General features: G+C 46.9%; 1 protein-coding gene across 9 annotated transcripts in view; it reads right to left on the bottom strand.

Annotated features, from left to right (window-relative positions):
* The window catches only part of PROX1 (prospero homeobox 1), a 60,184-nt gene that overhangs the window by 20,100 nt on the left and 28,557 nt on the right, over positions 1 to 11,527 (bottom strand). The window lies entirely within an intron of this gene.

Genomic DNA, 11,527 nt, shown 5'->3' on the forward strand with positions numbered 1-11,527 from the left:
GCGGCAAGGTAACTTTTCTTTGGCTTGCTAATGAATGAAAGCAAGTGCTTATATAGCACTTACTTTCTGCTAATATATTCGTGGACATTCATTTAATTCTCACACCAACTCTGTGAGGTAGGCACTATCATTTCCCCTGTTTTATAGATGAGGACACAGGCACAGAGAGCGTAAGACACTTGCCAAGGTTTCACTGCTAAAAAGAGTCAGTGCTGCGGTTTGATCCCAGGGACTGGTTCCAAGACTCTAGGCTCTTAAGTTCCACTATTATGAGTCCAGGACCTCTGACATTGAGGGCTTCCCTGGTAGCTTAGATGGTAAAGGACCCACCTACAATGCAGGACACCCAGGTCCAATCCCTGGGTTGGGAAGATCCCCTAGAGGAGGGTATGGCAACCCACTCCAGTATTCTTGCCTGGGAAATCCCATAGACAGAGAAGGCTGGTGGACTACAGTCCATGGGTTCCCAAAGAAACATGACTGAGCAACTAACACTTACACTTTCAAAGACATTGAAAAGACTTCCCCAAAGGAATTCCCTTTTAAGATCTCAAGGTGATGCTTTTATAAATAAAAGTACACCTTCTTGTAAGGGAACATTTTGTTTCCTGCTTGAGCATAATATAGAGACCAGAGCTTTCTTGCCTTAGTGGTCATTTTTAGACACTCATGCTCAAGGCTAAGGCTGTGTCTTCATGATGTCAAACACTCCAGTACCTATCAAAACACTGAAAACATCAGCACAGCAAGATGGATCTGTGCATTTTTTATGTGCTGGATACGTTTCGTAGACACAATCAGATTTGCTGGAATACTTGCCAACAGTCTCATAAAAAGGTCTCACGGGGTCATTTTAACCAGAAAATGCTACTGAGATGCTACTCAAGAAATCCAACTTCTGAGGATGAACTTTTGGGACAATCAAAAAAGTCTCATTGGAGGTGAGGGATAAAGCCATGATGTGGCTGCCCCCTCCAACTCTCCCTTATTGTCCGGGAATTGTAACTGTACCTCCGAAACATGGTCCTGCCGGAAGAGCATTATAGAAACGATGGGGGCAGCCCACATACTGTATGAGATTAGACTTTTAAAAAGGATTAGTGTTCCTTAATCTGGAGAGATGAAGATTAAGAGGGAATAATGATCAAAGTCTATAAAATCAGAAAGGAAATGGAGAATATGGACCCAGTCCTGTTCGTAAATCCCAGGATATTCTAACCAGGGCTACCCCTTTGGAGTTCCAGGGAAATCACTTTAACAGCCATAAAAAGAAGATACAATTTTCACAGCAGGTAATACATTTAGAGAATTATTATCTTGAGGAGTGGTGTACTCTGAGAATGAAGTTAGATTTTATAAAAGGTTTAAATAAACCCAAGGGTGATAAAACCATAATGATCTAATAATGGGAGGTTAAGAATGTTCTGGGGACATCCTGAATCTTTTGAAAATGATGCAATCAATGACAGGTACCCACCTCTCCTGACATGCTCCCTGCCCAGGGCTGGTGGCCTAATGATCTGCCCACCTCTCTCCTCCCTTTGTGACCTAGCTTTGTTCCTAATATTCAGACCAGGGCTCAGTGACTAGAAAAGCTTGAAAACCTACTAGAAACGGCAACTCATTCCTCAAAGGGGGTTTTCTTCGATTCTTACCAGGGTCTTTGTCCTAGGATTCTGAATAAATTTATGAACTTATTTTTTCCTTTTGTATATATACCTTAAAATTAAAATCTAAATTTTACTCAAACATAGAGACATTGGAAACGTCTTATGTTGCAGTGGTGCGGGGATAAAATTGGTTAAACTCTCTACTGAAGAGGCTCCTCATAATACGCTAACACAGATCAATTAATTCACATTTAAGAGGAAATTAAACATCCCGATTATGTAGTACCCATCACAGCCCAAGATATTAAGCTCTAAAATTTACTGCAGTTAATGTAGAAATCAGCACACCTTAACAAAAGCTGTGGCTCCATCCAATGCATAGAGGAAAACTTGAGAGAAATGTTTTAGTTCCTTTCCAAAACAGCCATGCATTCGTCACTTTCAATATCTAATAATAGGTCGTTGCTGGGGGCTGGGAGGGTATGACAGCAGATAGAGGCAGGGGGAGGGGATTTGGGGACCGGGTAGAGTGGAGATCAAGATTCCATGCAGAGAAAAGGAACCTTTCGGATGACTCGGCAAGGCATGAAGAATATTTTCTGTACTCACACTTTAGACTGCTTACTGAAAAATTGGTAAAATGTGGCAATGCACAGAAGGGAATAAAAAGAGACAAGGGGAGGGAAGGGGTGGGGAGAGGTGGGGCTAGAGAAGAAAGGTATCCATCTTGAAGCCATATCTAATAATGCTTCATTCTAACCCTAAGGAACACCATAAGCTGGGAGCAATCCCTGGGTATCTTTTCAAAGGGCAAGTTTGAAAACGTCAGTCCTCACCCTGGGGGCGCTATGCGGAGTCACATGGATTCATTTGGGAAAGGGCAGACCAGGAAGGTGGGAAGGGGTGGGGTCAGGTTCAAGGGTGCAGAGTCACCGTGTTTCGCGTGGTACACTTTTGAAGGCTCTGGGCAAGCATGCCGGGACATCTGGAGTTCAGAAGTCGAGGAAAAGGGGGGAAGAACCAGGAAGATGAATACTCGATCATCAGCGACACAAAAGAACGGAGCAAAAAGAAGCCTGGATTTGGGCGCTGGCGTCTGGCAAGGAGGCCGCCAGCAGGGCTAATGAAGCGTTTGTGGTGCAGGACGATTGCCAACGCAACAAAGAAGATGTGCTTGGGCTCTGCAGATGTGCCAGGGCCCCCAGAGCAAAATAATGACATAATCACCATCAGTGTCACAGACCAGACTGTACACAAGGTGACAGGGGAGGGGGGGGCTGTAATACACACATGAGGAGGACCCGCTGGGGCCCACTGCGGCTGCGCCCTGAGGCCCGGGATGCGGGCACGACCACGTGCCCACCTCTCTCTAGCGGAGTCTCACTTCCTAAGGTGAGGCTTGTCCCCATCACCCATCACCGGTGGCTTTCTTTTTTTTCTTCCAGTCCTAGCTACTCCTGATAAAGCCACAGAAATCGGAAAAGCTTAGGGGAGGTTTGGACTGGCTGGAAAAGGCTGGGAAAAAGAGAGAAACGGAAGAAACAGAAGGGAGAGAGTTTTGAGTCAGACTCCCTCTGATGCTGCTAAGCTCTGTGCTCTAACTTCCATGACTCTAGCCACCAAGCCTGAGGGATAAACATGAGCATGGGGTGTCGTGAAGGTTTCCCGCTGCAAAGAAAATGCAAGACATATTTTGGGGAGCCTGGGAGTGAGGGCCACACAGTAGCAATAAAGAGTCCAGCTCAAAGAGCCCCACACCGACACGAAGGCAGGAGGGGGCTGCCCCTGCCCGTTTTAAACAAGGTCGCCCAGCCGGCCTCGTCACCTGGCCTGGCTCCTGCTCCACAAGGTGGGTGTGTTAGTACAGCTGTCTGGCTTTTAAGTGACTTTTGTCAGTTTGAAAGTGAAAGTCTGTTTGAGGAGCTGAAAGAACAATAGCCCAGAGGCCGGAAGAAGGGCTGGCAACACAAAGGACCTAGACTACACTACTGTCCCTTTTCATGGCTTCTACTGAAAGATTCATAAGGATAACTTTAATTTTTTATGAACCCCCCTCCCCCGTTTTTGGTATGACTGTATTAGTTGTGTCAACTTCCCGATCCAGGGTTCTCTCTAAAAAGCAAAGGGTCTGTTGTGAAAGCATCTTCAAAGAGCGGTGGGGACAGAATTGCTTCTGGGCATCCTGCAGGTCCCTTTCTCCAGAAGACACAGCTCTGAGGGACACGGAGATGCTCTTTCAATACGGGTCCCTTCCACCTCGAGGTCCCCACGAACACTCCTGCCCCGTGATCTTAAACCTCTCTAATGTGCTGGTTCAACTGCTCCTAGGAAGAAGGATTCTATTTGTTTTCTTGGCTTCCCTCTGTTTCACAGGAACAGTAGTATAATAATCACTCAAGGCTCTCTTTTCCCTTTACTTTTCAAATAGCTGTATCCACGGCGTGTCTTTATTTGGCGTCTCAGCTGAAAGGGCAGGGGTGGGTGGGTGGGGGGAGGGGCGATGCGGAACAGCTTTTATTTGTTTTATGTCATGTTACCAAATAATTGGCTTGAGGCAATCGCTGAAGGTGAAACAATATTTTAAAACTGGGATAATCTACTTTCAAGAACCAAAGTCCGACGCTTCATCAAAAAGTGTGTTTGCCCAAACACTTATTCTGGCAAATGTACACCGAAGCAGTTAAGAGAAGTGAGTGAATGGTCATTCCATTTTCTGCCCTATGGCTGAAAAAGAACCAAGCAATTACAGTGCAGTCAAATCCTGGGGGCAGGGTTAGGGTGGGGTGAGGAAAATTTGATTGAAAATGTTATCTGCTACGTGAAAAGGGATCACCAACTTCTGAACAAGCTTGGGGTTCGCTAAATGAGTCTGTTTAACCTCGGCGAAACAAACAGGCTGCTTTTCAAAAGGCGGTTAGAACCTCTACAGACATTTAATCCAGGATGGGCGGAACACAGCGATACTAACCCCCTGAAAGCTCCAACCACCACCAGCAGCACTCAGCGGAGAACCGGCTCCCTTTCTCCTATTGATAACCCTTTGTGGGGCGCAGAGAAAGAGGCGAGGCAAGGAGAACTGAATGTCAGACAATGGCCATCATGCCACACAGTCTCTGAACTTTCCTCATCTCTGAAGGACAATTAATTATGAAGGCCTTAGGGGTAGGTCGAAGCAAGGGAAAAGCCCACTGCCATCCCAGCACCGCGGCTGCCCCCTCTGTGTTTGCTAAATGGCTTTGCCTGTTGGGGTACAGCCACCAATAGATAGATCACTGGGTAGGGTGGGGGCGTGGGGGGAGGTGGGGGAGGAAAGCAAAAGATTTTTTTGTGTGTGCGCCTGCCCTTGTATAATTCTATTCTCACTGTGAACTCATCCATACACAAAACACAAGGACAATTTTTTTTTTTTAAAGAGAGAAAAGCCACAGGGTAGGTTGCAGCAGAAACGGCCTCTCAGTGGTGTGTTAAAAAGGATGGTCTTTTTCACCAAATCATTTCACAGAGGCAAAACAGACAAACACAAAGAGTTGAGACTTTTTCTCCGACATTAAATGGAGTAACTGATAAGGTCAGACATATGATACCTAAAGACATGAATCTGTGAACTCTTGAAGTCAAAGGGCCTCTCTGTGCCGAGGAACAATCTTTCAAAGGAAATAGATCATAGAACTCCACTGAATCCGCTTTAAACTTTATGAAGCAGGAGGAGAAAAAGCTCTAAGTAGGGAAGCTTGACAGAAGAGCCTTGAACTATTTTCTGAAGGAAAGATGAGACCCTCCCTAGGCTGCCACAAAACATCTTTTTTTTTTCTAAAGGCTCCTCTGAACTTCGATATGTGCCAAGACACTGCCATTGAAAGCCGTATAATTATGTGCTATAGCCACTGTAGAAAATGCTTTGTTCCCCCCAACAAAGGACAATAAGCAAAGTAAAGCGACATTACACTGTATCTTTTTCTTTAAGAATGTTGAGAAAGGTCATGGAATGCTATAACTAATAAAGCTGTTGAGTAAGGAGGTTTGAACGTTGATCTTACTGTGCTTGAATGTAACCCGATGACAAAAAAGACACAGGGCGCTAAAAATGCAACGACATGACCAAATAGATGATAAACCGATGGGCCCGCTTCATTATACCGATCAACACCTTGAATCCCAAAAGGATGGAGGTGCAGAAATGAAGCTTGGGGTCCACACGTCGCCCTGCGCCCTCCCCCGCCCCGCCGCCCCCCTCCCCCGCCCCGCCGCCCCCCACCCCCACCCCCACCCAGTCTGGTATCCTTTACTGCTCCCTCCTTCAAATTTCAGGCAATCATCCCGTACAAGGAGCGTGTTCCCAGACAGCCATGTGCGTACAGATATTTAGAGAACATTCATTTAGTCTCTTAAAAGATCAATTTAGCTTGTCAGTGGGGGCACTGGCAGGGAAAGAAACGGTAAAGGTTTCTTTTCCCTCCTCGCCACCCACCAAGAGCGCGTTGTGCGATCATTTAAATGGCGCCTCAGCTTCGAGGCCAAAAGACTGCAAGAGGAGTAAAAGGGTTTCCCTCCTGTGCCAGTTTTCCAAATGATCACTCATATTTAAGTATCTATTTGGAGCAGAGGGAAGCGCTTCCTAAATCCACCTGTCCCCATTTTTCTTTAAAGAGATGACAGGGCGAATGAAAGACTTCCAAATATATTAAATCTTCTTAAACACACACGGTGTGGCAGGCGGGAGTGGGCTGGGAGTGGGGGTGGGCCTGGTGGAGAGAGTAGATGCAGTGTGTGTGTGTAAGCGTCAAGTGTTGGGGGGGGGGTGTTTTGGTGGCAGGGAAGGATGTGAGGAGTCCCGCCTTTCCATTTTCTTCCTAAGGAGAGAAGACACAGAGAGAGGCCTGCAGAAGGACCCTTCCTGCTTGTCATGTGACACCTAGAAAAAAAAAGTCAAACCACACACTGCAGGATGGAGCATCCGCCGCGTGAGTTATGCGTATCTTAGGAAATGACATTGACAAGCCTGCTAATCAATGGATCAAGGTCTCTTTGCTATTTGCTCCTAAGCTTTCCATCCAAAGCCCTGGGTCTTTATCGAGGGCAAGGGTAGTCGGTCCCTCTTCCTCGGAGTTTGCACCCAGCCCGCAGTTAATTGGTTGCTCACTGATAGCCCACGGGGACGCCTGGCTGATCATGGCAGGGAAGAGCTAGCTTCCAGGACTGGATAAGGAGAAGGCCGCTCAGGGTGGCCTGGAAACTGACAGTGAGCCTTGCCTTCATTCCGGCCACAGTTGTGAGGGAACCAGAAAAGCAATCCAATTGGATGTGCGCGCCCCTACGGTCAGAAGGCTCCGCCTGGATGAAGGTGCCCACCACATTCTCTTCCCAACCTACACCCAGGCCATGCCAGACCCCCCATCTCTGGGTTGATCAGCCTTTCTCAGAGGCCAGCCTGCCACAGTCAATCCAGAGTGGATGTCTTCTGGGTCTCCTTAAGCAGTGCGTTTAACCTCCGTGACTTACACGGATCAGCTGCCTTAGTTGAGTTCTTTGCAGAAACGTGTAAACGCATCTTGGAAGCTGACGGGCCGTACCACCTCCTTTCCCCGCCAGAGTTGTGAGGGAAACAGAAGTAATAAAACTGCACTCCTATGCTTCTAAAGTCAGAAGTGTCGGTGTGATTTAAAAACTGGGAAGGAATCCCAAATCTCCTTTCCCTCCCCATAAAAACCAATTTTGGAAGCTCTTCAAAGTGAAGTGAGAATGAAGCATGGAAATACATACCATAACACCTGGAAAGACAAATTTATTGTTGCCAGTCTCATTTAACGTGAGACGCGGGAGTGCAAAGCGGCCTGTCATGGACATGCCTCTCCGCGTGCCTTCGCAGACTGGCGTTGGGAGGGAGGTGCCCGGCTCCTGTCCTGTAGCCAACTTTCTTCCCTTGGGCACAAGCTAAAAGCGTGGTTCACCCTTCCCCGCCCCCTACAGGGTCTTCTTCCACCTCCCCTGGGTCTTCTCAAGCTCTCACCACCCCAAGTCTGAAGGCCGTGCCAAGAATCTTGGCAAGTGTGTAAACTGATACAAAAGGCAGAACAGCCTCTCCTGTCACTTAGGAGGTCCTGACTCACACAGGCCAGGAAATGCAAGGGTCCCGAAGAGGAGGGAGATGCAAGCCACTCCTTCCACACTAGTGATAAACCTTCCCCATCTGCTTAATTTTCCCATAGGCCGGGGGTCAGCAGCCTCTCCAGCCTTGAGAGCCATCAGCGGCGGGGGCTGGGGGGGCGGTGGGGCTTCGCGGTGACAGAGGCACCACCAGCAAGTTTATGACAGAGGCAGAGATGGAGCAGTAAGCTGAAAAAAGACAAGCGTAGGAGGAGAGCAAGAAGGAAGGAGAAAGTGGTAGCGAGAGACAGAAGCATCAGGCTTACCCCTGCTCTCTTTCCCTGGCTCCTCTACTCCCACTTACTTAGAGCGACTTTAAAAACAGTATAAAGCTTTAGGCAAGCTGAAGTTTTCCTTGTGTTAATACCCATATCATTATTAGTACTCACATTAAATAAGTTAATATTGGTAGAACACTTAGAAGAGTGTCCATGATAAACAGGGGGCTTCCCCGGAGGCTCAGTGGTAAAGAATCCGGTGCAATGAAGGAGACCCAGGAGGCGAGGGTTCGATCCCTGGGCTGGGAAGGTCCCCTGGAGGAAGGCATGGCAACCCACTCCAGTATTCTTGCCTGGAGAATCCCATGGACAGAGGAGCCTGGCGGGCTACAGTCCACGGGGTCACACACAGTTGGATGCGACTGAAGCGAGTTAGCACGCGCACATGCACAATAAACAGAATAAACAGTCAATCCGTGCTAGCTATTTCATCATTGCTACAAGCCACTGATTAACTGATTGAGAAATTTAAAACTGCAATCAAGAAAGATGTTTCACTACTTGGCCAGCTAATACTCAGTTGGTTTAATATATTCCTTTGAATCGACTGGCTCTTCATGTAGACGTAACTTCGGTCTCTCTACCAGGCCCCATCTCTGTTTAAAAATGTAAGGAGAAACCAGGTGTGCAGTTCTCTGCTTCACCATCTTCTTCACTTGCTCATTTCAGACTACAGATGTATCTGACTTGATCTTCGGGGGAGAAACTTAGATGGGAAAGTCAAGCAGTGAGGACAACAGCCGCTGAGGTATCGGCTTGAGGTGCGGGGTCCACCTCTGCTCACAGCCACCGCCCACACTGGGAAAGTGACAACGATAAGCCAGTGGCTTTTTAAGCATCTCACTTAAGCTCTGACCTCCACGCACCAAGGCCCAGCACAGAAGGATTATCTCATCTGAAGCTTTTCTGAATCCGTGCCCCAAACTTCCTAAATTAAAAACTAAAGACAGGCTGAATTAAAAACCATTTTGGGAACATAAGTGGCGGTGAGGCTGTGTATGTGCGTACATAGGCGTGAGTGAAGTGGGCAGCGCAGAAGCTACCTCCTGCCTCGTGTTTAGCGCATTTCCGGAAGGAGTCCAGTTTTTTACCAAAGGAGGAATAAGGCCCAGAATAGTCCAATAACTTGTCTGAAGTCACATGAGAAGTGACAAAACTGCTCCCTGGGCCCCATACTCTTTGCGCTGAAGCAGTCTTAAAATAGACACTGCAGATAAAGGAGAGGTGGCCTGGCTGGAAGTGGATATGATTCACAAAGAGAGGAATATCAGATGTTAATCATATTAAAGGAGGATTTAGATGATGCTAAATGGAGCAGCTTGCTGGGTACCTCTTGATGTCAGCCATCCTCTGTTTGTGCTGTTTTGGCCCTTACGCTGAGGAGGGGATTAAAACCAACCAGGTAAGGTTTAAATGACCCTAAAAAATCCTAATGGGTACTGTCAGGATTTGTTCTCTCAAGTTTGTTACTCAGCAAAAATGCACAAACCATCCCATGAATCTCAGGCAATTCTTTTATAAAGCTTGATGCACGCTGCCAAATGAGTATTTATCATAATAAACTGTAATTAGTTCACCAGCATACCGTTGAATTCTCTTAGCTCAAAGTTGACAGCAATAGACTTATCAGAAAGGGGGTGCAGAGCAGTGAAGCTTTTAATAAGATTTCTGTAAAACATTTAGCCATTGTCATCATGTAGGGGACACGGGTTCAATCCCTGGTCAGGGAACTAAGATCCCACATGCCATGCAGAGTGGCAAAAAAAAAAAAATTGCTTAGCCATCATCATATGCCTCAGCTTTAGGAGAAACCTGCTAGGGTGTTCTGTATATATAGTAAAGCAGGGCTCTGTTATGAGACTTTAAAATAGTGAGGCAGTAAATACAAAAGGGCTTCCCTGGTGGCTCAGATAATAAAGAATCTGCCTGCAACACAAGAGACCTGAGTTTGACCCTGAATTGGGAAGATCCTCTGGAGGAGGGCAAGGCAACCCACTCCAGTATTCTTGCCTGGAGAATCCCATGGACAGAGGAGCCTGGTGGGCTACAGTCCATGGGGTCGCAAAGAGTCTGGAGAATCCCCATGGAGAGAGGAGCCTGGTGGGCTACAGTCCATGCGGTCACAAAGAATCGGACACAACTGAGCAACTAAGCATAGCATAAGTACAAGAAGGATCCTCAATGCTAATATGTTCAGCCAAGGAAAAACCATGCTTATAACCCATTTGACAAGAAAAATACACTGGTCTTGGATATCAAAGGGTGGCTTACAATATAAACACTCTAACTTTCAAGGAAAAACCATGACTTTCCCACTGCTAAGCTTCCACAGTCAGTTCTTTCTAAGCTGCCCAAACAGATCAGCTAAAACCACTGGGATTCAGGCCCCTTCAGGAGTGGATGTGAGGCTGGGCAACGAGGGTCAGTTAGTTATTGACAAGGCCAGACCAAGGTGCCCCTCTCTCCTTCAGCATTGAGAACTTGGTAGGCACTGGGGGTTACCTATCTGTGTAAGGAAAGAAGAATACTAACATAAGGTACCCACACAAGCAGATGTGGGAGAAAAGTTCTCCTCCTCGATGACGCTAGAAAAGGCCCAACTTGGTAAAGTCACAGCCTGTCCACTCTTCATCATCAGAGGTTCAGCCTGCAGAACCCTTGCCACATTCCCACCTCCACGCATTGTTGCCCCAGCCAGTAAGGCTCAGCAAAATGCCTTTGTGGGTACTGGGAGATTCGCTAGTGTTGTCTCATGGAGAGTCATCACGTTGCAATGAAAAATGCTTGCTGAGGCATCACATCAGCCAGTAAAGAAATGCCTTACTCATAGCCACACATCTCTTATTTTTGCAAAGATACTGCTTTCTGGGAATCATCACTACTGTTTCATAGATACCTAGAATATGTAGGATGTAGACATACAGAAGTGTGTATAAGACCTTATGAACAGAGAGCAGTATGCTTCTGAAGCTACACGTATGCAAAATGAACCCATAAGGGTGTCCTCCCAAAAGGACAACAGCAGAAACAGACAAGCAAAGATGTTGACGGAGCTCTTATAACAGGTACTTAAATTCTTATAACATGTATAAATTCTCACACCATTTCTTCCAGAAAGGAAATGAATGCTGACGAAAGTTAGAAACCATGGACTCACTCCCCAATCAATCCTTCTGGATTTTTTAAGAAGCAATTTTGGAAGCTACCACTGAACAGAGCATCATATGTCAGCTATATACACGTGCCGGAACCTAAATGCGCAAAACGCCTCTTGGGGTAGAGACCTCTTTTCTGGAAAGGGAATCACTCTGTGTGTGTTCCTTGCTGCCATTTTCTTTGGATTGTCCACTTCCCTCTTATGTGGGCACACGCGTCTCCCATGCCAGCAGCAGAGGTTGGGGATGGGAAAGGAAGAGGAAGTGGATGAGCTCCCAGGACTCTGATGGGACCCATGGGGGAGCTCTTCATTGACACTCCACCTCTTGCCCTACTGGT

This window comes from Bos indicus x Bos taurus, chromosome 16, assembly GCF_003369695.1.
Source record: "Bos indicus x Bos taurus breed Angus x Brahman F1 hybrid chromosome 16, Bos_hybrid_MaternalHap_v2.0, whole genome shotgun sequence".
In the NCBI taxonomy this organism is placed as follows: Eukaryota; Metazoa; Chordata; class Mammalia; order Artiodactyla; family Bovidae; genus Bos; species Bos indicus x Bos taurus.